Source organism: Sorex fumeus, unplaced genomic scaffold, assembly GCF_029834395.1.
Source record: "Sorex fumeus unplaced genomic scaffold, SorFum_2.1 ptg000002l, whole genome shotgun sequence".
Classification (NCBI taxonomy): domain Eukaryota; kingdom Metazoa; phylum Chordata; class Mammalia; order Eulipotyphla; family Soricidae; genus Sorex; species Sorex fumeus.
Genome location: NW_026606059.1, coordinates 53244179 through 53268572, shown reverse-complemented (window position 1 = coordinate 53268572; position 24394 = coordinate 53244179). Strand labels below are relative to the sequence as shown.

Genomic DNA, 24394 nt, shown 5'->3' with positions numbered 1-24394 from the left:
AGGGATTATTATTCTTTGCTGGAGCGATAGCACAGCGGGTAGGGCGTTCACCTTACACGCGGCCAACATGGCCGACCCGAGTTCGATTCCTCCGCCCCTCTCGGAGAGCCCAGCAAGCTACCGAGAGTATTCGATATGCCAGACACAGTAACAACAAAGTCTCCAATGGAGACGTTACTGGGCCCGCTCAAGCAAATCGACGATCAACAGGAGGGCCTTTACCTTTACCTTTACCTTACATTATTATTTGCATCCTTAAATAGTTTGTGCTGCAACTTTTTTTCAAAGGACTAAGCGTGATGGCCTCTCACTATTTATATTGCAAGCCATAATGCCCATAAGTAGAGAGAGAGTAAGAGGGAAATTGTCTGCAGGGGGGTGGTATAGGGTGGGGAAGGGATACTGGGGACATTGGTGGTGGAAAATGTACTCTGGTAGAGAGACAGTTTTCAACCATTGTTTGACTGAAATTCAAACATGAAAGTTTTGTAACTGTAACTCACAGTGATTCAATAAAAAAATTAATTAAAAAGTTCTGCTTTTTATGTTAATGCTTTAAAATCACTTCCCAATCTATTGTGAAATATATGATATCTGATCATTAGTGAAAACTAGGGTGCACCTCTAAGTGGGTTCAGCATATTTCTCCCAATCATGGATGGATTTTCCACATGGTGAGTATGGCTTATATTCCATCTTAGACAGGCTTAATAACTTAAAGTAGCAGTAACAAGGACGGTCATTCTAGGGGCTGGAGTGATAGCACAGCAGGTAGGGTGTTTACCATGCATGAAGCCAACCTTGGTTCGATTCCCATCATCCCATATGGCCCCCCGAGCACTGCCAGGAGTAATGGAGTAATTCCTGAGTGCAGAACCAGGAGTAAATCCTGTGTATCACTAGGTATGACCCAAAATTCTAAAAAAAAAAAAAAAAAGATGGTCATTCTAGCCCTCAGCATGACCAAGGGAAAACAGCAGAAGCATTTATACCCACCTCATGAGATCTGCATTTATACCCACAACTTGAAATGGCCCCCTAATGGCTGAGGTGTTAAGCAGTGGGATTTAGAATCATGGGTTAAATCCTAGCATTGACTTTACCAGTTTTGTGTCCCTGAACAATTAACTTATTCACCCCAAGACTTGGTGTTCATTTTACCCAAACTATTTATAAGATACTATTGCTTGAACAAGGGACAGTGGAAATCAGAACAAGGACTTTGTCAGAAAAAGAGAAATAAGCTCAAAAGTGCTTCAAAGCAAATTCAGCAAAGACTCCAAAATGGCTCAGTATTCAAAAACCTGCTTTGAATGAAGGCTGTCAAAGAAATATCAAATTCTCAGTGACTCTACTGACATTAGGTTTACTAGCTATGTTAATGCTGGAGCTGTCCATTGGGTATTTAGCTGAGTTCCCGAGTTCTATGTATTATGTGATAGTGGTGTCCCCCAGGGCTTGGTGAAACCATAAATGTCTTCAGGCATCAAGAAACAAGAACCTCTAGCTTAACACAAAGTTTATTTTGTAACTATATTAAGTTTATTGCATGTAGTCAATTCCTCCGCCCCTCTTGGAGAGCCCGGCGAGCTACTGAGAGTGTCCATGGTGTATTCAATATGCCAAAAACAGTAACAACAAGTCTCACAATGGAGACGTTACTGGTCCCCGCTCGAGCAAATTGATGAACAATGGGAGGTCAGTGCAGTGCAGACAGTGCATGTAGTCTAGTAGTCTTCAGACTATTTGTTGAAGAATTAAGTGTCTTTCCATCTGGAGACTCTGCTATTCCCTATTCTTGCTCTTGTTAGAACTGTCAGCCTTCAGTCATAGAAGAAAAAGGTTATGGAGAGCCAGTCTGTAAAGTAGCATATATCACTTCACCAAGGTTTCATTGGTGGAACACATGTGGTCCAACCCAACTGCAAAGATATCTGAAAATGTAGTTTATTTCTGTGAATATAAGGGGAAAAGTAAAGGGATTGAGTGAAGAATTCACAGCGGGTATGCCACACAGTGACAGATGATCTCAGGTTGAAAAAGAGATCACAGACTGGGAAGAGAGCTCAGTAGCCAGAAGTTTATGGTCTTTGCCAACTTTCTCATTTTTTAAATTTTTTTTAAATTTTATTGCATCATAGTGAAAGAGTTAAAAGCTTTCATGTTTGGGTTACAATCACACAATGATCAAACACCCATCCCTCCACCAGTGCACATTCCCCGCCACCAATATCCCCAGTATAACCCCTCTTTCCCACCCTCCCTCTGCCTCCATAGCAGACATGATTCCCCATAATCTCTCTCTACTTTTGGGCATTAGGGTTTGCAATGCAGATACTGAGAGGTTATCATGTTTGTCCATTATCTACTTTCAGCACACATCTCCCATCCCGACCGATTCCTCCAACCATCATTTTCTTAGCGATACCTTCTCTATTCCAGCTGCCTTCCCACCTTTGCTCATGAGGCAGGATTCCAGCTATGGAGCAATCTTCCTGTCCCATGTATTAACTATCCTTAGGTGTCAGCCTCATGTTATGTTGTTTTATACTCCACAAATAAGTGCAGTCCTTCTATGTCTGTCCCTTTCTTTCTGACTCATTTCACTTAGCACTTTCTCATCGATAGCACAGTGGTAGGGCGTTTGCCTTGTGCCCAGCCGGCCCTGCCAAGCCAGGTTCGATTCCTCCGCCCCTCTTGGAGAGCCCAGCAAGCTAGCGAGAGTATCTCGCCCACACAGCAACGCCTAGCAAGCTACCCGAGATGTATTCAATATGCTAAACACAGTAACAACAAGTCTCACAATGAAGATGTTACTGGGCCCGCTAGAGCAAATCGATGAACAATGGGAGGACCGTGACCGTAAATACTTAAAATTTTCTTAAAACAAGACTTCTGGGTAGTTCTCTCCTTCTTATGTTATTTAGTAAGCAAACATCTGCCACTTGAATTATCAACTAGAAGAAGATATTCAGTTGCTCCTTGTGGTGATGCGAGCATAGGAACCGACAAGAAATCAAACTTTTGTTTACGGGCAATAACTACAGAGCTTGTTCCTCAATATGAAAAGAATTCACTAAATATGTATAATACCTGAAATAATTCATTTCTCTCCTAGAAGATGAGGACAGGAACCTTTTTTTATCTATTCCAGGACCTAGGGCAATACTATACAAAGTAGATGCAACAGATATTTGTTGTGAGGACACCTCCTCAAATACAATTCAAAGGAATACTGAAGCAAAGCACAGTGCTGAGCATTGGAGGTCAGAGTCTTTCTCAAACTATTGATTATTCTTTCTAGTTATTGCATGCTATTTTTTTAATTTTTTTTATTTTTATTAATGAAACACCATGAGGTACAGTTGTAGATTTACAATTTTTTGTGCTTGGGTTTCGATTATACAATGATCAAATACCCATCCCTCCACCAGTGCCCATTTTCCACCACCATGGATAATATCCCTCCCACCCCCATACCCCATATCCCACCCTGCCTCTGTGGCAGGGCATTCCCTTTTGTTCTCTCTCTCGTTTTGGGTGTTGTGGTCTGCAAAAGAGGCATTGAGTGGCAAACATGTTCAGTCCATAGTCTACTTTCAACATGCATCTCCCCTCCTGGGAGGATCCTCCAAACACCCTTTAATTGGTGCTCCCTTCTCTATCTGAGCTGCCCTTTCCCCTAGAATGCCCGGCTGGCCTCTAAACTATGGAGTAATCCTCCTGGTGCTGATCTCAGCTATTCTTGGGTATTAATCTCATATTTTGTTACTTTATATCCCCCAGATGAATGCAATCTTTCTATGTCTATCCCTCTCTTTCTGACTCATTTTCCATGTTGTACCACTTGTATGTAAATTTCATGACTTCATCTTTTCTAACAGCATGCTATTTTTGAATTAAGAGTGATCCTAAACCAACAAGACCTACATAGAATACCATCATTGTGTTGCCATTCAAGAACCAAGGGAGCAACCAAACTGCTTCAAATAAACTAGTCTATTCTGAGAGAAAAAATCTCGGGGGGTTGGGGGTTATAGTGCCTCATTGGAAACTTCCTCCCCACTATTCCATAGGTTTCATCTAGTCTGACTTCAGAATCTGAAGCTTCTTCCCCCAAATCCCTTTGCCCAAATACCCAAATCACTTTCATGCCAATTATATTTTTCTTTAGGGGATCCATGATGGTGATGCTTGCGATCTGGCATTTTCCCTTCCAGGTTGTTTATTCTCTATATATTTGTCTACCACACTCAGCACCTGAAATGTAAAGATGTCTGCTCTTTGGATCAATGCTCTGCCTCATCTATCATGACAGTGACTTCGGGCATTTAATCTCTCTGTGCTCTGATTTGTTGTGAAGTGAAAAGGATATTAGTAACTGTCTCTTAGACTTAAATAGGAGGGTGGAATAACTGCCTTCAGTCCTTCTGTGACAAGAAGACCAGAAGTTAGCTGAGTAAGCAGATGACAGCTAAAAGATAGCTGGGAAGCACAATGAGGCACTCCAAGGACATAGAGACAGGATGCCCAGAGAATAACTCAAGTTTAGCTAAGTAGAGATCACACATTGCTCTTTTTAGCTGCCAGTTAGAAAAGTTTTTAACCATTTAAGGCTAACCATGAATGTCTAGCTTCTGTACTATGCTTGATTGCTTAGTTAGAAGAAAGTTGATTGATGTCACCAAGCAGAATGTGATAAGGAATGTTTAAAACCTCGCCTGGACTCAGGTTTGAGGTTGTTCATTGTGCTGAAACCATTGCTGTCAGGTGTAGTAATCCCTGCAGGTTAATAAAGGTTCTTAACTTTGGCAAACAAGTCCATTCGGGACTTGTTTCCGTAATCTCTCACCTGCAACACTTAAACTTGGTAATTTCAATGTCTGGTGCTTAGACTTCCAAGTATTAACCTCAGTAACAATAATCATAATCCAAAAGTAGATATGAGTGCTTACATTTAACAAGTGAGATTGTGAATATTGATACCAACATATCACAAAGGTTAAATTAAATATTTATCGATTAAATGAGTGTTCACTTTTCTCAAGTATGATACTGTCTTCCAGAAACAGGGAGGTACTAGAGAACTCCTCTTACCTCACCCCCCTAAAAATAAATGCCATTTTCATTTTACTCCATGACCAAATGAATCTCCTTAAGTAATTTCTAAGCAAGAAAGCTAGGAAAGAGGTCTCCAGGAAAGTCAGTGGTGGTTGCTGTATGAACGTTGACAGTGTGTACTTTTAATTCCAAAGGAAAGGTGTTATGTAAAGAGGAACAGTGTATCATAAATTTCCTCCAGTGTTATCTTATTTGTTTTTATATTGGATTTGTGTGTGTTTAAACTTGTCTCTGAACTCTTTTTTTTTTTATTTTATTGAATCACCGTGAGATAGTCACAAGCTTTCATGTCTGGATTACAATCACACAATGATCAAACACCCATCCCTCCACCAGTGCACATTCCCCACTACCAATATCCCCAGTATACCCCCCTTTCCCACCATCCCCCTGACTCCATGGCAGACAATTTTCCCCATACTCTCTATCTACTTTTGGGCATTGTTTTGCTATATAGGTACTGAGAGGCCATAATGTTTGAGATATCATCTCACACCACAGAGACTGACACATATTCAAAAAAACAAAAGCAACCAGTGCTGGCGTGGATGTGGGGGAAAAGGGACACTCTTTCACTGTTGGTGGGAATGCCCACTAGTCCAACCTTTCTGGAAAACAATATGGACAGTCCTTCAAAAACTAGAAATTGAGCTTCTATATGACCCCACAATACCACTTCTCAGAAAAGAAATGACATTTGTACCTATACATTCATTGCAGTACTGTTCACAATAGCCAAAATCTGGAAACAACCCAGGTATCCTAGAACAGATGACTAGTTAAAGAAACTTTTGTACATCTACACAATGGAATATTATGCAGCTGTCAGGGAAGATGAAGTCATGAAATTTGCTTATAAATGGATACACATGGAGAGTATCATGCTAAGTGAAATGAGTCAGAAAGAGAGGGACAGACATAGAAGGACTGCACTCATTTGTGGAGTATGAAACAACATAACATGAGGCTGACACCTAAGGATAGTAGATACACGAGACAGATTGATTGCTCCATAGCTGGAAGCCTGCCTCGTGAGCAAAGGGGAGAAGGCAGCTGGAATAGAGAAGGGTTCACTAAGAAAACAATGGCTTGAAGAATCAGTCGAGATGGGAGATGTGTGCAGAAAGTAGATAAAGGACCAAACAAGTTGTCTCTGAACTCTTAGTCACTCAAAACACATATCTTTTTTTTTAGTGAAACACCATGAGTTACAGTTGTAGACTTACATATTTTTGTGTTTGGGTTTCAGTTATACAATGATCAAATACCCATCCCTCCACCAGTGCCCATTCTCCACCACCAATGAACCCAGTAGCTCTCCCAGCCCTCCCATCCCCCCCACCCCACCCCACCTCTATGGCAGGGCATTCCCTTTTGCTCTCTCTTTCCTTTAGGGTGTTGTGATTTGAAACAGAGGTATTGCGCGACCATTGTGTTAGGTCTATAGTCTACTTTCAGTGCACATCTCACATCCCGAGCAAGTCCTCCAAACACCCTTTACTTGGTGTTCCCTTCTCTGTCTGAGCTGCGTTTTCCCCCAGCATGTGCTGCCGGCTTCCAAGCCATGGAGCAGACCTCCTGGTACTTATCTTAACTATACTTGGGTGTTCATCTCCCATTCTGTTACTTTATATTTCCCAGATGAGTACAGTCTTTCTATGTCTGTCCCTCTCTTTCTCACTCATTTCACTTAGCATGATACTTTCCATGTAGGACAACTTGTTTGCAAGTTTCATGACTTCATCCTTTCTAACAGCTGCATAGTATTTCATTGCGTAGATGTACCAAAGTTTCTTTAACCAGTCATCTGTTCTCAGGCACTCAGGTTTTTTCCAGATTTTGGCTCTTGTGCAGTAATGAACATGCAAGTGCATATGTCATTTCAATAATTTTTTTTGCCTTTCTGGGATATATTCCCAGGAGTGGTATGCAGGGTCAAATGGGATCTCAATTTTTAATTATTTGAGAATCGTCCATACTCTTTTCCAAAAGGCCTGGACCAGTCGGCATTCCCACCAGCAGTGAAGGAGGGTTCCTTTCTCGTCACATTCGCACCAACACCAGTTGCTTTTGTTCTTTTGGATGTGGGCCAGTCTCTGTGGTGTGAGATGATATCTCATTGTTGTTTTGATCTGCATCTCCCTGATGATTAGTGATATACAGTATTTTCTCATGTGCCTTTTAGCCATTCGGATTTCTTTTGTGAGAAAATTTCTGTTCATTTCGTCACCCCATTTTTTGATGGGGTTGGATGTTTTCTTCTTGTGGAGTTCAACCAATGTTTTTTATATCCTTCATATCAACCCCTTATTGGATGGTTATTGGGTGAATATCCTTTCCCATTCTGTAGACTATCTTTGTATTTTGGTCACTGTATCTTTTGCGGTGCAGAGGCTTCTTAGTTTAATATAGTCCTATTTGTTTATGTCTGATTCCTCTTGGTTGGTAAGTGTCATGTCATTTTTGAAGAAACCATTAGCCTCAATATCGTGGAGGTTTTTTCCAACCTCGTCTTCAATGTACCTTATGGATTCTGGTCTAATGTTGAGGTCTTTAATCCATTTTGATCTTACTTTTGTGCATAGAGTTAAGTCGAGGTCTAAGCCCATTTGTTTTCGCATGAGGTTGTCCAGTTATGCCAGCACCATTTGTTAAAGAGGCTTTCCTTGCTCCACTTCACATTTCTTGCTCCCTTATCAAAGATTACATGCTCATACATTTGGGGTTGTGTGCAGGGATATTCCACCCTGTTCCATTGGTCTGCAGCTCTGCCTTTGTTCCAGTACCATACTAAAACACACATAAAGAAAGCTTACTATCTACTAGACCCACAAAATAGAAATACTCAGTGATCTCTCCTCTCTCTCTCTCTCTCTCTCTCTCTCTCTCTCTCTCTCTCTCTCTCTCCTTCTTTTCTTAGTCCACTTTTCTTTCTGTATCTGAGGAGCCACACTGGGTGGTACTGGATTCACTTCCTGAGATGCTCAGGGACCAATGGCGCCAGAGATTGAATCTGGGACTCCCACACGCAAAGCAGGTTATCCAGCCCTTTGAGTCATCTCCATGGTCCTTTTTCGCTATGCATTTTTCCCTTCTGTCACCCTTATCTTGGCTTAGCTGTACTTTTGAATGTTATCTTTGTGACTCTCATCTTGCTCATTGTATAAGCTGTTGTCTTTCAAGAAGCTTTTCCAGGTAAATACACTCTGAACAGCATCACCCAACCTTAATTATACCTTTTGATTACACATGCGTGATCTCTGTGAATACCATTTCTTTCTTCTGCCTTTAGTATTTCTCAGGTAACAGCAACACAATAGCCAACAGGGCCATAATGAGGAGTAGCACATAGAACATCAGACTAGACATCTCTGACTACTCTGAAATACATTGCACAGGAGCCCAGAAGAGAAAATTGGCCAGAACCATGACAATTTCCATGGCCTTCCCTGAACAGAAGGCTGGAATCTCTCTAGAAAGAAAGAGAAGCTGGCTAGAAGGTCTGGGTTGGCTCTAGAAGAAAAATTTTTATTATACGCATTTATGTCCTGCTTCACTTACTATTTATCCCCAAGATCCACTGAGCAAGTGATAGACTCTTCAAAAGTTATGTTTTAGACAATCTACCACATAGTTCCTGGTCTCAAGCCATAATGGCATTTTTTTCAGATTTTTTTAATTGAATCACCTTGAAATGGAGCATTACAAAGCTATTCATGATTGGGTTTCAGTCATATAATGTTCCAATACCCACCCCTCCATCAGTGTAATTTCCAAGCACCAATGTCCCCAATTTCCCTCCTCCTAACTATCTCCCCTACCCCAGTCTGCCTCTATGACAGACACCTCTCTCTCTCTCCCTCTTTCTCTCTTTTTCTCCCTCTCTCCCTCTCTCTCATTTTAGGCATTATGATTTGCAATACAAATGTTGAAAGGTTATCGTGTATATCCCTTTACCTACTTTCAATGCTCTATTCTTGTCCAGAGTGATCACTTCCAACTAATGGTGTCATAATGGACCTTCCTCTATCTTAACTACCTATCCTCTGAACCACACACACTTGTGGTAATTTCCAACCACTGATCAGTCCTCCTGACTCCTGGCCTTGGATATTAGTCTCATACTATTTTTTTAATATTCTATAAATGGGCTGGAGCGATAGCACAGCGGGTAGGGCGTTCGCCTTACAAGCGGCCAACATGGCCGACCCGAGTTCGATTCCTCCGCCCCTCTTGGAGAGCCTGGCAAGCTACCGAGAGTATTCGATATGCCAGACACAGTAACAACAAAGTCTCCAATGGAGACGTTACTGGGCCCGCTCGAGCAAATCGACGATCAACGGGAGGGCCTTTACTTTACTTTACTTATAAATGAATGCAGTCACTCTATATCTGTCCCTCCCCTTCTGACTCATTTCACTCAGCATGATATTCTCCATGCCTGTCCATATGACTTTTTGTATTATTGTGGTTGGAATTGCATGCCCTAAAAAGATATGTTAAATCCTAATCCCCCCGGACCTCTGACTGTGGCCTTATTTGGAAACAGGGCTTTTGTAGATGTGATGAAATTAAGATGAGACTATGTTTGAGTGAGGTGAATGAGACCAGTTGTAGTTACTGGTTTTGGCATATCGAATACCCTTCCAAAATCCGACACGCCATTTTGTCGGTAAAGAAACAAACAGCACCCGGCCCAGACAAGGTCAGACCTGAACACCTGAAGAACCTGCCGTCAGTACTCATCAATACACTGGCTCGGCTCTTCACTCGCTACCTGTCTGAATGCAAGGTTCCGTCCCAATGGAAAACCAGCAGGACCGTACTACTGTTCAAGAAGGGAGACATCCATGACATTGGCAACTATCGCCCCATCTGCCTATTGTCTGTCATCTACAAGTTGTTCACTCGAGTCATCCTAAATAGGATTGGCAGAACACTAGATGAAGGACAACCATGCAAGTAAGCCGGATTCCGCAAAGGATTCAGCACCATCGACCATATCCACACAATAACCAAGCTCATTGAGGTTTCTCGGGAGTTCAAGATGCCGCTCTGTTTAACGTTCATTGATTTAAAGAAGGCCTTTGATTCTGTTGAGACGGAAGCGGTCATTGAAGCCCTAGCCAATCAGGGCATTCAAGCCCAATACATCAGGATCCTCCGTGAACTGGATTCACTACCAGGATCTCACCATTCTACAAAGAAGTGATCGTTGATATCAAGAGAGGGGTGCGGCAGGGTGATACCATTTCACCGAAACTCTTCAGTGCCACCCTCGAGAACATCATGCAATGACTGGAATGGGAAGGAATGGGAGTGAAGATAGATGGTCGGCAACTACACCACCTCCGCTTTGCTGATGACATTGTTTTAATAACACCAAACATCAGCCAAGCGGCACAAATGCTGGCCGACTTTGACCGTGAGTGTGGAAAGGTAGGACTACAGCTGAATCTTACGAAGACAATGTTTATGAGAAACAGCCTCGTTCCTGATGCCCCATTTGCTCTCAATGGAACGACCATCTCCGAATGCAACAGCTATGTGTACCTAGGTCGAGAGGTCAACATGACAAATGACCTGGCACCCGAGCTGCGCAGGAGGAAGAGAGTGGCTTGGAACGCCTTCAAGAATGTTGAAGAAATAGCTAAGAGGATGAAGAACCTCCGGCTCCAGGCACATCTCTTTGATTCCACTGTTCTTCCTGCATTAACATATGCCTCAGAGACCTGGGCCCTACGCAAACAAGATGAGAACGCTATTCAGGTCTCCTAAAGAAGAATAGAAAGAGCTATGCTTGGAATATCACGTTTCACTCAAATGAGAGAAAGAATCCGGAGTTCTGACATCTGTCGATGATCAAGAATCAGGGACGCTGTCTCATTTGCCAAGGTGTCGAAAATCAGATGGGCTGGTCACGTAATGAGATTTAAAGACGACCGCTGGACTAGAGCTGTTACGGACTGGATTCCATGGGATGTTAAAAGACCACGTGGCCGCCCACCTACCAGATGGTCAGACTTCTTCGTCAAGATCATGAACGATCGGTTTGAGGCTCTTCATGTTCCTGGAGCGAACAGATGCCATTGGGCTACACTAGCACGCGACAGGGACAAATGGAGACGTTATTGGCGCCCGCTCGAGCAAATCGACGACTAACGGGAAGTTAAGTGATTAAGTGATTAAGTGATGTTTGAGTAGAGTGAGCACTGAATCAACATAGACTGAAGGAAAAGAAGAGACACAGAGATAACATGCATGGAGAAGGCCACGGGATGACCAAAGCAGAGGCATTTCCAAACCAAGCACTTGCCAATACTACCAATATTATCAAAAACTGAGAAAGGTATTGAATAGATTCTTCCCTAGACCCTTCAGAGACAGTGTGTTCTTGGCAACCATTTCCTTTAAATTTATAGACTTTAGAATTGTGAGGAAAAACTTTCTGATGTTTTATCACCCAGTGTGTAATACTTGGTCATGGTGCCCCTGAGAAGCAAATACAGGCTCCAATATGCTCCCTCTTTTCCTCTGGGCAGGATGCTGATTTGCCATGGTATCTAATAAGATGAATCCCTCTTTATCTTTTGTCTTCAACTTCTTGTGCTGAACCATCACTGGGGTGTGTGTGTGTGTGTGTGTGTGTGTGTGTGTGGCATCAGATCTTGAGCTGGCACCTCAAGGGCATGATGGAGTATCTGCCTTTGCCAAATCTCCAGGACCAATCACTATGAATAGTACACACTGGCAATGCCTAGCCATGCTCAATTTATTTTAATTTGACACAAATTTAGAAGAGAAACCCAATTCACAGGTGTCAAGTCTAAGATAGGAACCACTCAAAAGTCTTAACCTAGGCTACAGAAGTCAGTCTCCCCTGAAAAGTCCATTTGCTTTGAAAGTTATATGCCACAGAAAGGTTGCTTTGCTGAGCCACCAGCCAGCCACCAACCACTCCAGTTCTGGAGTCACCCACATGTGTAAATTAAATTCCCCGGTCAAGGCATGGGGAAACCACCTGAGTCATTGTTGACCAGAATGTGGTCTTCATTTAACTAAACTTCTCCCACAAGGAGATGACCTATCACATCTGCAGACTCCTAATTCTCTCAGGAGGAGTTTTCATAGATTGGCTGTTGACCAGATACATCATCCAATTAACTCTCCTGTTGGCTTCATCCCAGATCTCCCGCCTCCTCCTGCAGGGGCCTGATTCATGCCCTATGACACCTGCCAGCGGGCCTCTGACCTGGTTCCCAGGGAAGGACAGAGCAGCCTAAAAGAGCAAGACGGAGAGAGTCAGGGCGAGGCACAGCCCCAAGGCCAGCGGGGAGGGAGGCTTCCCCAGAAGACAGACGTAAGCACAGCACTGGCTTGGGCACACACACGAGCTGTTTACCTGAGAGTTTTGCAAGAGTTCCTTCACGGACAGATTGCAGCCTGCAGATTACTCAGCAGCAGCAAGGATGGGCCTGAGGGGAAGCAACAGCCTGCACAAGGAAGCCAGCCCACACCCTGTTTGCACCTTTTACCCGGGGAACTTGCCGGAGGCCAATTCCTATGCCCACTGCCAAGAGAGCCCCACTGGAAGGTGAGCATGGAGCTGGTTCTAGTTAGGGGAGCTGCTGCTGCGAGGGTAAGGTTTGTACCCCCATCCTTTCTCATTCTTGCTCATCCGTGTTTTCCTGTGTCTCCTATGGCCTCCATTCAGGAGGGCCTCACACAACACAAGAAACAAGAACTAGGGGTGTGTCCCCGAGAAGATTTTAAACGGGGAAGCTCATAGTACATGTTGGCAATAGCCTGGAGCTGCCCTCTCTCTCAACTGCTATCTTGCATCACCCTCTCCATCCTCCCTAGGCTCCAGAGTGAACCCTCTAGAAGGCTCAGTGGAACCTGTCACTCACCTTCAGGAACCCCATTCAAACACTCCCTGTTTGTGCTAACTGGAACTCATTAACCAAGCAAGCAGACGTTTCCCTGCCCACCCTCAGTCTCTTCAAGCTGGGCAGTATGACAGAGTGCCAGCATACTCCAAGTTCAAAAGTGGTGCCAAGGAGTGAGTGAGTGAGTGAGTGAGTGAGTGAGTGAGTGAGTGAGTGGAGAGCAATAACCCCATTCCCTCCATTTGTAGCCCTTCTCCATGCTCTGATATATACTGTTGGATTTTTCCCAATTTCAAGTAGAGGATCTTGGGAACACAATTTCAAATATCACCCCCACCCCTGTCCAAAAATCTCCTCCTACCCACTAACCCTCTCAAATACACTCTCTTAAAGATAAGAATTTTGAGGATATCCCCCAAGGCATTTTAGGCTCTGGATTACAAGTCAACTTAAAATTTCCCAAACACACCGCTCTGGATGGTTAATATTGTGATCCACGCAATCACGATATTTCTGGAGCCAGGCACTAGCCATATCCTCAGGAACCACAGTCAGGCCCAGATTACTTCTGATTCTCCAGAAGTGAAGATGAAACTGGTCGAGAAGCTATGCTTTTCATGGGCTGTTTCCTCTGTCAAGATTGCCTACTCTCCTCTTTTCCATTTAACAAACTCCTACTCCCTTGTAAAGGCTCAACCCAAATGCCAGGTGCTCTGTGAGCTCCTTCCTAGCTTCTTCCAGAGAAATCCCTTCTGGTCTTTCAGTGTATTTGGGTCTCTTGCTGCTTGCTTGGATCTTTGCCCCCATAACACTGCAACCTCCCTGGGAACAAGAATCACTTTCTGTCTTCTCATGGTATAAAGACAATAAATATGGCAGAACAGTACCTTCTCATGACCTTTGAACCAACCACAATATAAAAGCTCCAATCATTTCCCCCATGCCTCTTGGTAACACCCAAAGCCCCTCAGTCTTACAACCACTTGATTTCCCTACTTCCAGTCTTGTTCCCTACTCACAAATCCCCCAGAGAGACCCAAGTTACCTCTTACAGCATAAGTCCAATCACAATGGTTCTAACACATATAGTCATATCTCAAGTTCTTACCTAAATTATTATTAAATTATTACCAGAATCTAGATTATTCCAGTACCTCCTCTCATATTCTCCACTTCCCGCTCCTCACACTGACCTGCTTCTCAAGCCCACAAAGCAGGAAATCCCTCCCTGTCTTGTCCCTGCTCTGCCATCTGTCACATTTCCATGGAACATCATCTCACCTCTCTGGCCTGTCTCTCTGATGCCACACCCCAGCTCTCTCCTTCCCTGCCTTTCTGCTGTGCTTGAGCACTTCTCCCCGTGGGATGGCACTGGCCTCCTGAGATATGCTCCTTTCCTTGTGATTGTCTGCTGTCCATCCTCTTCTTGCCCACCCGCTTGCCTCAGATCAGATGTGCAGCCCCAAATATCATTTTGCTTGTGAAGCCCTCATTTCCTCCTCCTGGGAACAGAGGCTGAGAGATGAAAGAAGACCAAGGCAGAAGGAGGAGAACATTGTCCTTCTCTCTTCCAGTCCTAGGGGTGAAGACAATTCCCCAGGCTGAGGAACTACGTTGGTGCAGTGCCCAAAAGAGGCCCCCCTGTGCGCCCTGTCTTACTGTGCAAGGCTGCTTCTGAGGGTGGAGCACGGCTGAGATACCATCAAATGCCATCGTGCCTGACAAAATCACACCCCTCAAACCATTTCCTGGCAGAATATGGGGCAATTCAAAAGGTGAGGATGAGACAGATGAACTTGTCTAGTACTGAGCCCTACCCTGGTGACCATTCCCCTCTACTCACAGCCTTAGCCTTCCTCCTTGCTTCCTCTCTGATGCTTCCTAGAGTGTCAGGTTCTCCTGGGACTCCTCACACTTCTGATTCTCAACCTCAGAGACTTTTCCCAGTAACTCTGCCACATAGTTTGGATATCCCTGCTCCTGACTTGTCTTCTCTTCTCTACCACTGACTTTCTGCTTCAACGATACAAAAAGCTTTTGTGATTCCTCAAAGTCTCCCTGCTCTCTTGGGTCTCCACATGTTGGCTTCAGAGGTCCTTCTGCCTCAACCACCCCCTTTCTTCATTCCCTGGCAAGTAGGATCCATTCATCTTCCAAGTCTCCACTCAAAGGACAGCACTCCTAGGAATGCTTCCCCAACACCTCCTCAGAGTTTGTCCTTCTTCAGGTACATATGTCTTCAGTCTCCTGGACTAATTCTACCTCAGTGTTTTCTTTCATTTCTGGAAATTTTTTTAGGGCTGCCTCCTCCCCAAAACCTGTAAGAAAATTGGTACCTGAACCCGTTTTCAAATGACTGACAGACACTGGAAGGAAGCTTATCAACTACAAATCAGATCATGTCATTCTCAGACACTGTAGCCTCTCTTTGCTGCCGCCTTACCCAAAGTCAAAATCAAAATCCTTCCTATGGTCTTGGGAGTTCAAAAACATCTGCACATACTCTGTGCCCTCTTTTTGGCTCTCTGACTCTACCTCCTGGTTACCTATTCCCCTCACTGAGTTTTCTTCTACCATATCTGCCTTCTGGCCATTATTCAAACATACCATACCTCAGATACATTCCACCTCAGGACTTTTACACTGGCTATGCACACTGTTGAACACCCTCTTCCCACAGTTACTTACATAGTTGCTAACCTCACCTTCTCAAATTTTATCCGAATGCTGCCACCACCCCAGTGAGACTTTCCCTGACCAGTAATCCTAAAATTCAAGGCCACCCTTGACACCTATAGGCATCTCCTATTCTTCTTTCTTTCTGATGTTTTTCTGTAGACTTTCTCATAATCCAATACAGTAGGTATTTATTTATCTATTATGTTTGTTGTCCACATCCTCCCTCAGGAGAGGAGGAATTTTTATTTTGTCCATTACTATATATCCAAGACCATGAACAGAGCCTGTCACACAGGAAGAACTAGGTGGTTTCTGAATGAGTGAGTGAATGAATGGTATCTCTTGCATCTAGCATATTTCTTGCAGACTCTCAGTAATTATTTTTAATTAATGAAGAAAAAGGCAAAGAAGCTGAAGCATGACAAAGCAAATAAAGCAAATAAGGGTGGAAGGAAGGAGGGAGAGAAGGGAAGAAAGAAAGGAGGAAAGAGTGTTATACAGCTCATTCAGAGTTTGTCTAGCAGGCAAATTTGTAGATTTTACTGGAAAGCCCAAAAGACCTTCATATCAGACCTGAATCCAAAAATTATATTGAGGAAAACATAGTTAGAAGCTTTCATGACATTGACTCTAGAGATATCTTCAATGATCCAATGCCTTGGCCAAGCAACCAGAAGCAAAGTTTTAAAATAGAACAATATCAAATTTAAAAGCTTCTGCATTAAAAAGAAATAGTGATTAGAATGAAAACACATCCCACAGACTGGAAGAAAATATTTGTCTAGCACTCATCTGACAAAGGGTTAATACCAAGATATATAAAGCACTAGTAGAACTTTGCAGGAAAAATACAACCAAACCAATAAAAAAATGGGGAGAAGATATGAACAGAAATTTCCTCAAAGAAGGCATATAGATGGCAAATTGATATATGAAAAATTTCTCTTTATCACTGACCATTAAGGAAGTATAAGTAAAACAACAATGAGACATCATCTCACATTGCTGAGACTGGTACCCAGCAAAAAAACAAAAGCATCTAGTGTTGGAAGAGATGTGCAATAAAGAAGCCCTCACCCATTGCTGGTAGGAATATCAACTAATTCAAACTGTTCTGAAAACAGTATAAACACTTCTCAAAAACTCCCACTTTTCAGCATCTTTCTCAAGGCCCAAAAGCTCTATTCTAAAAAGATATTTGCACTCTTTTGTTCATTACAGCACTATTCACAGCAGCCTGAACCTGAAAAGGACCCAAGTATCCAAGAACAAATGACTGGACAAATAAGCTGAGTGCATGCACACAATGGAATACTACTCAACTGTAAAAATAGATGAAATCATGCAATCTACTGCTATGTGGATGTATCTGGAGAGCATCATAGTGAGTGAAGTAAATCATGAGAGGGATAGATACAGAATAATCTCGCTCCTATGTGAGACCTACAGAATCATAGTAAAGGAGTTGCATAAGCCCAAAGACAACAATGTCTGAGAACTACAGAACAGCAGAGCCTACAGAATTGAGCTTATTGGTGGGAAAGAGACTGGGGGCCAAGTCAGAGAGGAAAGGGGAATACTTTGATGGAGAGAAGTTGGAATATTGTACACATGAAACCCTGTCATTAACAGTATTGTAAATTAGAGTGCCTAAAATTTAAAAATAAGTAATTAAATAAGAAAAGAAAAAGGGAAGGAGAAAATGGAGTGAGGCAGGGAGTAGAGAAGACACAATTTTTTTTAATTTATTTATTTATTGAACCACTGTAGGAAAAGTTACAAAGCTTTCAGGTTTAGGTCTCGGTCATGCAAATATCAAACACATTTCCCTTTACCAATACTTATTTTTCACCACAGAGAACCCCAATGACCCCCCTCCCAACCCTCCCAATGCCTGTGAGGCAGATGAATTCTAGTTAACACTCTATCTACTTTTGACTCGATTCATTGTTTTGACAAAACATGCACCATTATTATTTAGAATTTACACCCCCAAGTCAGACATGCTGAAAAGGCATTGTGAAATAATTTGTTTTCTACAGCTGGTCACAAGAATTAAACGATGTCACGCGGCCGCAATAGTGGCCACACAATTTTGGATTTCTGGTATTTTACTTATTAACCCTGTAAGAATTTCTGCTGAGAGTCAGATAATTATGAGATTGGTTTCTGTGCTCTGGTGCCATGGCCGTGCCAGAGAGCCGCTCATGGGGGGCAACTCATGACCTCAGTAGGGCGTGAAGAACGAGCCAGGAACGCCCCCCTTCCCATGAGGTTTTAGTCGCCGCATCATGATCAGCTCATACCTGGCTTTCCACAAAGCTCCCAAGCGGCTGCCATCTTTTTTTTCCAGAGGGAAAAAGGCGGAAGGGAACAACACCCTTTCCCCTCCAGGCAGGCATGGTGGCGAAGGCACTTTTTTTTTTTTTTTTTGCTTTTTGTGTCACACCCAGAGATGCTCAGGGGTTACTCCTAGCTTTACACTCAGGAATCACTCCTGGTGGTGCTCAGGGGACCATATGGGATGCTGGGAATCAAACTCGGGTCGGCCAAGTGCCAGGTAAATGCCCTACCTGCTGTGCTATTGCTCCAGCGCCAAGAAGACACAATTTGCCTAACAACCTAAGTAGCTGTGGTGTGCTTATGACTTAAGAGTGACTGCTTCCAGATTTTCTGAGCAATTTCTTTTTCAGCTTCTTGCTGCCAGTGCAGGCCTGGCCAGAGAAGAAATAAGTGATGTTTTACAAAGGTCAGTGTTCATCAGTGGGGACTCATTGGGGCAATGTCTGCACCCACACAAGCCTACCTGTGACAGTGTCACACTTGGCTCACCTCCAGTTCCGTCAGCAGTCCTTTGGCCTCAATCAGGGCCATTGTTTCAAAAAAATGTATTTTTGTAGCTATAAAAGTAATATATGCAAAGATACACACAAAAGAAAATAGCAGAGCATTAAGCCTTGTTTTCTTCCTGTCTTTTCTCTATTTATATATAATATTTTCATCAAGTTGGGATTATATTGTGCACACATATAATGTATCATGTGGATTTCTACTATTCCTAAGGATGTGGTTAGAAAGTAGCCAGAGAGAAAACTGATCAGAGGATGATGCAGGCGTTAGACTAAAGCACATTCTACCAGTATTGCCTGAAACTTGGGGTCTGAGAAGTGGCAGTCAAGAGATAGTCGCTTCATGCTTTGCCTGGGACCATCCCAGTTTCTACCTCAGTTTCCCAAAGTAATTAAGAAAAAGAACACTTTGGGGTTCAAAGTGTGCCAGCTTAAATAATAAACTCTAAGATGCTACCCATCCCATTTCACTCTGTCTTCTTTGGTCTTTCTCATCTAGAAAATAAAGAAAACAGTGTCTGGAAAAAAACTGGGGGCTGGAGTGATAGCACAGCGGGTTGGGGGTTTGCCTTACATGCAGCAGACCCGGGTTCAATTTCCAGCATCCCATATGGTACCCCGAGCACCACCTGGAGTGATTCCTGAGTGCAGAGCCAGGAGTAATTCCTGAGTGCAGAGCCAGGAGTAACCCCTGAGCATCGCCGGATGTGACCCCCCCAAAAAACTGTTATGTATTTTTTTCTTTGCTGAATAACGAATTACCCACAAATTTAAAAGCTCTGAAATAATAAGCAATTGGCCGGGGGGGGGGGGGGGGTGGCGGTTAAGGGAGTCAGGCTTTTTTTTTCTCTACTTGGGGACCACATCTGGAAGTACTCAGGGTTTACTCCTGTTCCTGTATTCAGGGATCACTCATGGCAGTGCTCAGGTGACCATATTTGAAGCCGGAGATCAACACGGGGAATGTGCAAGGCAAGCCCCATACCTGTTCTATTGTCTTCCCAACCTCCAACAAGCTGTGTGTGTGTGTGTGTGTGTGTGTGTGTGTGTGTGTGTGTATGTGTGCGCGCGTGTAGGGGAGAGCAGAGGAGGATTAGAAAAGCAATTTAAGGAGTTGGAGTGATAGCACAGTGGGGTGTTTGCCTTGCATGCGGCTGACCTGGGTTCGATTCTCAGCATCCCATATGGTCCCCTGAACACCACCAGGAGTAATACCTGAGTGCATAAACCAGGAGTAACCCCTGTGCATCACTGGGTGTGATCCAAATGGAAAGAAGAAGAAGAAGAAGAAGAAGAAGAAGAAGAAGAAGAAGAAGAAGAAGAAGAAGAAGAAGAAGAAGAAGAAGAAGAAGAAGAAGAAGAAGAAGAAGAAGAAGAAGAAGAGCAGCAGCAGCAGCAACAACAACAACAACAACAACAACAACTACTACTACTACTTAAGCATTTGTGATGGGGACCTCCAAATCCACGCCCAGCTTGGTTCTAATGGACATAATCTACTCAGGCTGTGCAGGTCTCTGAGGCACTGGTGGGTGCAGATCTGGAAGTCGTCTTGGAGCTACTCCCCAGGTTATAGAGCCTTCACCTCACAGGGTCATCCTGGTGGTGATCCACAGTGTCCTGGTGGGCATTTGCACCAGCTCCTTCACTTTCAGGCTCTTCTTGGTGCCCTGAATCTGGTCAGGGCACACCTTCCCAGGGACTTCACGCTGCAATTGGTGAAGGTGGGCCAGATTTTGAAGATCACATATCCCGCTCCATCAGCTCTTCCCAATGTCCATAAAGGCCATGACTGCGCTGCAGCTTCTTGACACACAAAAGAACTGCCCTGAGTTGGAAGCAGGAGGGTGCTCCACTGAAGCCCCAGCCATGTTTTAGGCAAAAAGGAAAGAAGCATTTTGAACAATTTTTTTCCATTGAAATGTTAAACTGAAAATTTAATATGACTTAGGAAGTTGCTTCTGGCACAGGGCTCCTCATAATGCTGCAGTCAAGTTTTCACCCAAAGGCTTGATGGGGTTGCAGTATCCATTGCCAAGTTCATTCCCAAGGCTGCTGATCGCTTAGTTTCTTACCACATGGGCTTTCCATGGAAGCTGCCCCAACAGAGTGGCTACTTTCCCACAGAGTAAATGCTCCAAGAGAGAAAAAGAGCAAACAAAACAAGATGGGAGCTACAGTCTTTTTTTTTTTTTTTGGCTTTTTAGGTCACACCCAGCGATGCTCAGGGGTCACTCCTGGCTCATGCATTTAGGAATTACTTCTGACAGTGCTCGGGGGACCATAGGGGCTGCTGGGAATCGAAGCCAGGTCAGTCACGTGCAAGGCAAACACCCTACCAGCTATGCTATCGCTCCAGCCCCAGGAGCTACAGTCTTAAACTAGCCACCACATAGATTTATAAGTTGAATAACCCAAAGATATACTGTGAGTGGGAGAAGCTTGAAGGTTGGCAGATACAGAAATTAATTTGGATTCTCTATGTAAAGTCCTTGGCCCTTAATAGGCATGCACAAAACATTACTTACTTTAGAAGAGGAGGAGGAAAGTAAAGCTTTTACACCCAACACTAGGCAACATCAGTAACTTTTCCTCAGTTATGTATAAATAGGGAAAATATTATTATGTATAAATATATATATGAGATTTCATTCTACCCAGAAACATTTAATATACACCGGCTGTTTGATATTCTGTCCTGTAAATCAGACACATTTACAAATAACTCCCAATTAATAGTAAATTCCTAATCTTATTAGCTGGATATCCCAAAATGGACTGTTTTTATGTTCAAGAGTTTTATTTATCATTTTATTAGGCTTCCAGAATCTTAGTATGCCGTGTTAATATCACTGTCAAAAACACTTGATCCTCCTAAAAGGAAGATTGACCGATTTTTCTGGATTCAGTACACAGATGAGCTCATTTGCATACCATTTGAATATATTTCAGTGTTGAATTCAAGGCTGCAAACTCTAAGCACATAAGGATAGAGAAATTAAGAATCTGTCTAGTATTACTGTGGACACAATCACTGATGCTTAACAAGTACGGGTTTTGATTGCACTTACTGAATCCATTCCAAATATGGACCCCACCCCCAAGAGGAAAAAACAAACTGAACTCCTAGACTCCATAAAAATAATGGTGGCTACCAGAGAGAAGGGACTGTGTGGAGCGGTAAGAGAAATAAGTAAAGGGCCGTTTGGGTTGGGGGGTTGAAGTCACTGGAACTATGGTGCTGTGTACAAGGAATCCTCTATACAAGTGGAGGTGTTAAGCTATACTCTTAACATTCTATAGTAGTGCAAACCAAGCATATATATAATTGATATACTGTATTCTTTTAAGTGACAAGAGGGGTAGAGAGAATAAATGCTTAAGGCTCTTGCTTTGCACACAACCAACCCAGCTGGATCCCCAGTACCGCATATTATCCCCTGAGCACTACCAAGAATGGTCCCCAGGTACAGATCCAGGAGTAAATCTTAGGCATTGCTGGTTGTAGCCCAAAAAGAAAAACATGGCGTATATGCTGCCCGAGCCCCTGTGCTGCTTGTGCCCATGTGGCCAAGCACATGTGTCGCCCGCATCTCCCCTCTTGAGATGTGTACTTTCATGCTCCGGTGTCTAATGCTGGGATGCGTCTAGGGGCTCTCTCTGTCTCTCTGTCCTTAGAGAGGCTCGAGTTCTCTCTTGAGCGTGTTACTCACTCTCTCATTCTCTCCCCCTCAAAAACCCTCAAAATAAAATCTATTTACTTCAAAAAAAAGAAAAACATTAACAAACAATAAATATGAATCAAAGATATTTATCACCTTTACCATCTCTACCCTGACACAAGTCACAATTATTTTGTTTTGTTTTGTTTTGTTTTTGTTTTTGTTTTCAGTCACTGTGAGATACAGAGTTACAAAGCTGATCATGGTCAGGTTTCAGTCATACAGTGTTCCAACACCCATTTCTTCACCAGCGCACTTTTACTACCACCAATGTCCCCAGTTTCCCTCCTGTCATCCTCACCCCAGCCTATCTCTATGGCAGGCACTTTCCTTCTTTCTCTCTGTCTCTGTCTGTCTCTATGTGTCTGTCTCTGTTTCTCTGTCTCTCTGTCTCTCTCTCTCCGTCTCTGTCTCTCTCTGTCTCTCTCTCTCCCCCGCCCCACACACATACATTTGGGGCATCACGGTTTGCAATACAGGTGCTGAGGGGTTATCATGTTTGTTCCTTTACCTGTTTACAGGATGCAGAAAGTCCAGAGTGAGCCTCCAGAATTATCATTTCCAACTATCTTTATTGTGGTGGTGCTTTCTCTATCCCAACTGCCTTCTCCCTCAGCATTTGAGTTAGGTTTCCAACCATGGACCTCCTGGCCCTTGTTTCTACTATCCTTGGGTATTGGTCCCATATAGCATTACTGTTTAGCTGCTCCCCAGGCTTCTCTAACTACCCTCAATCTATTCTCCAAATGTCCATCCATAGAGATGTATTTGTGTATTTGTGTGTGAGAGAGAGAGTGTGAGAGAGAGAGAGTGTTTGTGTGTGTGTGTGTGTGTGTGAGAGAGAGAGAGAGAGAGAGAGAGAGAGAGAGAGAGAGAGAGAGTAGGGGAAAAGGTTTGGATCACAGTCCCTGATACTCACGGCTTAATCCTCACTCTGTGTTCAAGTATCACAGTACTGATATGAGGTTCCAGGGATCAAATGAGCTTGTGAGCTGTGCACAAGGCTAACCCCTGTACTATCTCTCTGGCCCCAATGTCTTCACCTTTCTATATATCTGTTTTTCTTGTTAAGAAAATTGGATGGTATATTTGTTTCCCTTTTTTGATTGAAATAACATTGTCTTATTAAAAACACTATTACAGTTTTCACGTATACATGTGAATCAACATCTGTCTATATTATAGTATCCTCTTCACTGAGAGTCTAATCCATTACAATTCAGCCCCTTTCGGCTGATAAACCTACCCACTTCTTCTTCTGCAAGCTACTTTGGGTCTTCTAAACTAAAAGTTTGTTTTCATTGGGGCTGGAGCCATAGCACAGCAGGTAGGGCGTTTGCCTTGCACACGGCCAACCGGGGTTCAATTCCCAGCATCCCATATGGTCCTCTGAGCACCACCAGGAGTAATTACTGAGTGCATGAGCCAGGAGTAACCCCTGTGCAACTCCAGGTATGACCCAAAAAAGAAAAAAAAAGAAAGTTTGTTTTTGTTTCATTTAGCTGTAGCACTGTAGCACTGTCCTACGGTTGTTTGTTGATTTGCTCAAGCGGGCCCAGTAAGATCTCCATTGTGAGACTTGTTGTTACTGTGTTTGGCATTTCAAATGCATCACGGGTAACTTGTCAGGCTTTGTGGTATGGGTGAGATACTCTCAGTAGCTTGCCGGGCTCTCCAAGAGGGGCAGAGGAATCGAACCCAGGTCGGCCGGCTGCGTGAAAGGCAAACTAAATTAATTAATTAAAACTTAATTAATTAAAAAAATTAATCCAGCTAATTATTTAGCTAATTAGCTTATTTTGTTGCTTTATTGAATACCCAGTTGGATGGTTACACTTAAAACTGAGTGTGAAAATTTTCAATAGATTGTTCAGTGAACCCAAGGAAGCACTAAATGATGCTCAGAGGGCCAGGGGAGGCAAGCATTCCTGGTTTGCACACAGTGCCTGTTTCAATCCCCCTCACATTATGCCCCACTAAATGTGTCTCTGCTGTCCCGCAGCACCATCAGACCAGGCCAAGTATCACAGGAAGTGAACCTGAAGCCCTGAGCAGAACTGAAGAGGTCAGGAAAGAGCAAGAGGGAAAGGTGCTCAGGAGAGAGCTCAGGCTCACTGCAGCAAGAGTATGTCTG

General features: G+C 43.4%; 1 pseudogene; it reads left to right on the top strand.

Annotated features, from left to right (window-relative positions):
• The first annotated feature begins 16177 nt into the window (after nucleotides 1–16177).
• Nucleotides 16178–16244, top strand: LOC130023140 (uncharacterized; annotated as a pseudogene).
• The last annotated feature ends 8150 nt before the right edge of the window (nucleotides 16245–24394 follow it).